At 45.0% G+C, this 5,571-nt stretch overlaps 1 non-coding gene across 1 annotated transcript; it reads right to left on the bottom strand.

Annotated features, from left to right (window-relative positions):
• Positions 1 to 1,660: 1,660 nt before the first annotated feature.
• LOC149070733 (signal recognition particle RNA) lies at positions 1,661 to 1,962 on the bottom strand. Its single transcript, XR_016195012.1, has one exon.
• Positions 1,963 to 5,571: the final 3,609 nt, after the last annotated feature.

Here is a 5,571-nt window from a genome sequence, read left to right as displayed (position 1 = left end):
CAGGACCCCTAGGCTGGAATCTTTGGTGGACCCTTAAGTGATTTGTAAATTTGGTGTGGGTCAGTTGAGCGATCTGTGACACCACCTAATTCAAGTGAAAATGTAACGCCCCCCCCCCCAGGTCAGACTTCTCGCGGGCCCTTCTGTATTGAATTTATAGCGTGAAAAAACAAAAAATAAGAATTACCCAGGGCTGGAGCCAAGGGCGTAGCGAGGGTGGAATTGGGGCCTGGTCTCCCCCGGGAAAAAGATGGCCAAATCTATTGTTCTATTACTTTGGTCGCCCCCCCCCCGAACGAAATTTCTGGCTACGCCCCTGGCTGGAGCCCTATGACATGTGAAAATGCCACTTAATTAATTTTTACAATGTAGGTTTGAGGTCGCGGGCCATTGGTTGAGCATGTATTTGCTAATGATGCAGTACGATGATTTCCAGGAATAAGTAGTAGATATATATAAGCTTTTTTTTTTCTCTTAATGCATGGGCCCACCCGGGCCCAACCCGGTGGCCACAAGAGAAGAGGGGGGTCTCACAAAAACGAGAACCGGTTGATATTTTCGAAAATTTCCCAGGTAGGGCCTCACAAAAATCACTTGGCCTGGGGGGGTCCATGATGCCCTTGAGACGGCCCTACTTCCATCCAATAGGTACAGGCTCCCAGAACATTGCTTAGTTCAATTAGGCATATGACAAGCACATTCAACTTGTTGCTCGTGAGCACCGCGGTGCTCCCCGAAGCACCCAGAGTTCTCGAAGCTCGTGTCCTATTTCATCCTCGCGAGCACTTGATCAACGTCACAATTAAACCACCTTGTGTAAAAATGGTGTTCAGAATTAACATCATCCCAATTTCACGCATATGTTAAATCTGCCTTCTGCGTGCACCCTTACTTGCCGTCGGGGGCTACAACTGGGACATGCCCCTCCCCACATCATAGAGCAGGGTCCCTAGGCTGAGATCTTTAGCGGGCCCCTTTATGATGAATTAATTCATAGCGTAAAAAAACAATAAATGATGAGAATCATCCCGAGTCCCAGGGCTGGAGCCCCGTCAGCTCTAATCTTGGTGGGGGGGGGGGGTCATGAACTGGAGGGTAAGCGTGTGTCGAGCCAGAGGGGGCTCAAATTTCACGCATTAAACCCCCCCCCCCCCGCACATTACAAGGGGTGGTCAAAATGCTTTGCTTGCTTCTATAGTGATCAATCATGTAGTTGCGGCCCTGCTTGCCGTAAGGCTGCTGCTCTTTTGATGACGCATGGGACCCACAAGGGGTGGACTGACAAGCCTCCAGCCCTGGGGCCCAGGAGGATTTTAATCATTTTTTGGTTTTTTCACGATATAAATTCATCATAAAAGGGGGGGGGCGTAAGAGTCTGGTCTAGGGGCCCCGTAAAAGATCCCAGTCTAGGGGGGGGGGGCCTGTTTCAGGATGTGGGGGTCAGGGGTATAGTCAACACTTCCTAAAGGAGAAGGGGCTCTGTAAGGTGTGGATATAGGGTATAGGCAGTACTCGTACTTTGGATGTCCGTCTCAGAGAAAAGGTCGTTCTTGGATTGGGTTGGGGGGGGGGGCATCCTGGGTAAGATGGGGGGGGGGACTGCGGGTTAAAAAACAACAATAATCGATGGAAATTTTGAAAAGGAAACAATAAATTGCCAAAAGAACTGGGTCTGACTATGTTGAATGGGCTAACTCCAGCAACCCATTCACGGACGCTATCCCGCTACTGCACGATGCGGGAGCTTTTGCCTGCTGCGTTTCCGCCCTGGGCCGGTCCGCTCCTCCTCAGTGATCGACCTGGACGCCCCGGGTTCCCCCGAGGCAACCATATCGACATCGGGCTTAGCGCGGACGTCCGATCGACACAGCGCTGCTGGGATCAGAACTCCCAACCTCAAGTCATCCGCCAGCTCAGGCTTCCAAAGCAGCTGGGTTACACGAACGCGCCACCATTCGCAGCCGTCCATTCGCGCTTATAAAACGTATATAAAGCTTACAACAACTTTATTTAGTTTTATTTCGAGTTTGATCATAAGAATTACGACTCTTTTAATTTCATTCTAATCTTTCGTTTTGTTAATTACACTTTAAATCGCATATTAATTAATGATTTACGTGCGTGAAACCAAAAATTAGTGAAACCGAAAATTACAGGAAACATACGAGCCATTGTTCATGGCGCCATCTATGAGACAAAACAAGAACTACGTGTGCTTTTGATAAATTGTAACTTGAAAATAACGCTATTCTGAGCGTTTTTTTCTCTCTGAGCGAATTATTTCTTTCATTAACTGAAATTATCTCTTTCATTAATGCTGGAGTTATTTCTTTCATTGATTCTAAAATTATAGCTCATTAATTTTGGAATTATCTCTTTCTTTAATTTCAGAATTTTCTCTTCCTTTAATTTTGGAATTATCACTTTCAACAATTGGTGAAATTATTTCTTTCATTAATTTTGGAATCATCACTTTTTCATCAATCTGAAATTATCTTTCATTAATGCTGGAATTATCGCTTTCATTACTTTTGGAATTATCTCTTTCCTCAATTGAATAATCTTTTTATTTATTCTCGAATGATATCTTCCATTAGTTCTCGAGTTATCGCTTTCAATTATTTTGGAATTATCACTTCATTAATGCTGAAATTACCTCTTTCATTAATTTTGGAATTATCACTTTTTAATTAATTCTGGAATTATCTCTTTCCTTAATTCTGGAATTATCTCTTTCCTTAATTCTGGAATTATCTTTCCTTAATTCTGGAATTATCTCTTTCCTTAATTCTGGAATTATCTCTTTCCTTAATTCTGGAATTACCTCTTTCCTTCATTCTAGAATTATCTTCCATTAATTTTATTATTATCTCTTTCATTAATGCTGAAATTATCTCTTTCATTAATGCTGAAATTATCTTTCATTAATGCTGAAATTATCTCTTTCATTAATGCTGAAATTATCTCTTTCATTAATGCTGAAATTATCTCTTTCATTAATGCTGAAATTATCTCTTTCATTAATGCTGAAATTATCTCTTTCATTAATGCTGAAATTATCTCTTTCATTAATGCTGAAATTATCTCTTTCATTAATGCTGAAATTATCTCTTTCATTAATGCTGAAATTATCTCTTTCATTAATGCTGAAATTATCTCTTTCATTAATTTGGAATTGAAGGGTCAAAAATGGCTGAAAATCTGCTTACGTAATACTTGAATGGTCCCATATCTATTGCATCTTGCTTGGGTCTCAAGAGGAAAGGGACCTCACAAATATGAGAAATATTGTTGAAATTTTCGAGGAGCATACATGTTAATTTGCCTGATAGGGCCGTAGAAAAATCACTTGACCCGGGGGCCCCATGGTGCTCTTGAGACGGCCCTGGCGCCCGAATAAAGTGATATATCTGAACCCCCCCCTCCCTTCTGGCTGGAAATGCTCACCTAATAATTTGAATGAAAAATTATCCGAAAAAAAAGGTTCACCAAATCCTATTATTCTGAGCGCCCCAACCCCCCGGGTAAACCCTGTTCCGTAAAAGAGCTGAGGCAACCAGAGTCCTGCCTCGAGAAAATGGAGGCTTGCAAAAAAATATACACTTATTTTGCATGATAATAAATCATTTCAAGAGGCCCCAAAAAAGTCTGCCCGGGGACACGAGAAGGCACGCTGCGTCCCTGGGTGGACCCCCATAGGCTCCTTCCCACAAACAGGGTCTATGCTTGGTCAGCCGGCCAAGATCGCATTTTAGCGACCTTTGTAATGTTTGATGCCCGCTCTGGTCCGGTGCTAGGAACACTGGACACGCTTGCCCACCCCCACTAGTTGCGGCCCTTTCCACAAGAGTAGGCAGGACTGCAACTAGATGTTTAGTCAGCAGGGGCAAGGACGTATTTTGGTGTCCACCCCCCTCTGATCCGACGCCCGGGTAACAAGACCCACTGCTCCCGAGGGCCGCAACAAGAGGGGAGCAGACACGGGATGATAATTATCATTTTTTGTGTATTTTCCTACATTATAAACTTACTACGGGGGGGGGGGGGGCATAAAAGGTTTGGCCTGAAGGCGTACCAGAGATCCCAGCCCAGGAGCCATGCTGTAGGATATGGGATCCGTGGTTTCTTATAAATTCATTACAGAGTAATGAATATCCGGTAAAAAAATTTGACACATCGGCTCTGCTTCTGGAGGGGGGGCTTGTTGCACCAATATGCGTTAAGAACAGGGGTGACTCGAGAAGAAATCTGTACTTGTGCGGAACCTATTTTTGTTGTCCCCTGCCCACGTCTAGGGCCGAAGATCTCACTCGAATTTCGCACTCCTCTTAGAGCAGTGCCCAAGTGCGGATCCAGTCGGGGAGCGATCGCCCCTCACGAATAATATGGGAGAAATTTGTCTATCCCGTGAAATACGGATGATCCAATGTACCTACACAGGAAGTCGTTTCTCCGCTTGCCTTCACTCCATTCGAAGCTGAAGATGTCTGCCACGGCTTTATTCGCATCTAAAGATATCTGTCTCGGCTTCAGTAGCAGCTGAAGATACCTGCCTTCGTTCCATTCGCAGCTGAAGATCTCTGCCTCGGCTTTATTCGCAGCTGAAGATCTCTGCCTCGGCTTTATTCGCAGCTGAAGATCTCTGCCTCGGCTTTATTCGCAGCTGAAGATGCCTGTACCTCCGCTCCATTCAGAGCTGAATATTTCTGCCTCCACTCATTTCGCAGTTTAAGATGTCTGTCTCTCAGCTTCTTTCCCAGCTGAATATTTCTGCCTCTGCTCCACACACACACATTCACAGCTGAAGATATTCATCTCTGCTCCATTCGCAGCAGCTGAAGATGTCTGCCTTTGTTCAAGAACGGATCCGGGGATGGGGGCGATAGGTAAGAACCGAATAATATTGGAAAATTTTCCTGTCCCGTAAAATACGGGACGATCCAACGAACTTACACAATTCGCTTCTCCCGACACATCGACCTGGATCCACACCTGGCGGTGCCCCATACAGACACGCAGGTCGCACGGCCAAAGAACCGTCCCTAGTTAAGAACACCGATTATGGTTTATTTTCTGAATTGTTTCCAACTCTGCTTCAACATTGCAAGAGGGTTCCAAAATGCTTGCTTGACACAGCTGACCAAACCTCTAGTTGTGGCCCCGGATCTACGATGGTCTTAAGGTGGCCTTGATGTACAAATGGGTAGGGGCAGAAATGAGAAAGGAATCTCTACCCGTGCGCCATAGGCGGAGATAGACTTGGAAGTCTTGGGGGGCACGGTCATTATTGCTGGGGGGGGGGGAGGCACGATGATGATGATGTCAATTCATATATACATTTATTCATTAGATCAATCGACTCCACCTTTGACGCCGGGGGGGGGGGCATGCCCCCGTATCTTCGCCCATGCCGTGCGGGATCTATTTTTGGCGCCCCCCCCGCCTGCTGCTGTCTATTTTCGAAATCAGAAGTGCCTTATGTGGTGATGACGAAGCTAAGGTATAAAAAACTAAATTTTTCATTCAGCTTTGCTCCTTATAAACGAAGCTTATAAACTGACCTGAAAGAAC

The sequence above is a fragment of the Pholcus phalangioides genome, unplaced genomic scaffold (genome assembly GCF_987345545.1).
Source record: "Pholcus phalangioides strain wild (caught in Gottingen) unplaced genomic scaffold, Ppha-v1.0 ptg000020l_1, whole genome shotgun sequence".
NCBI lineage: Eukaryota > Metazoa > Arthropoda > Arachnida > Araneae > Pholcidae > Pholcus > Pholcus phalangioides.
Note: the sequence above shows the minus strand (reverse complement) of the source record. Positions and strands in the feature narration are given on the sequence as shown.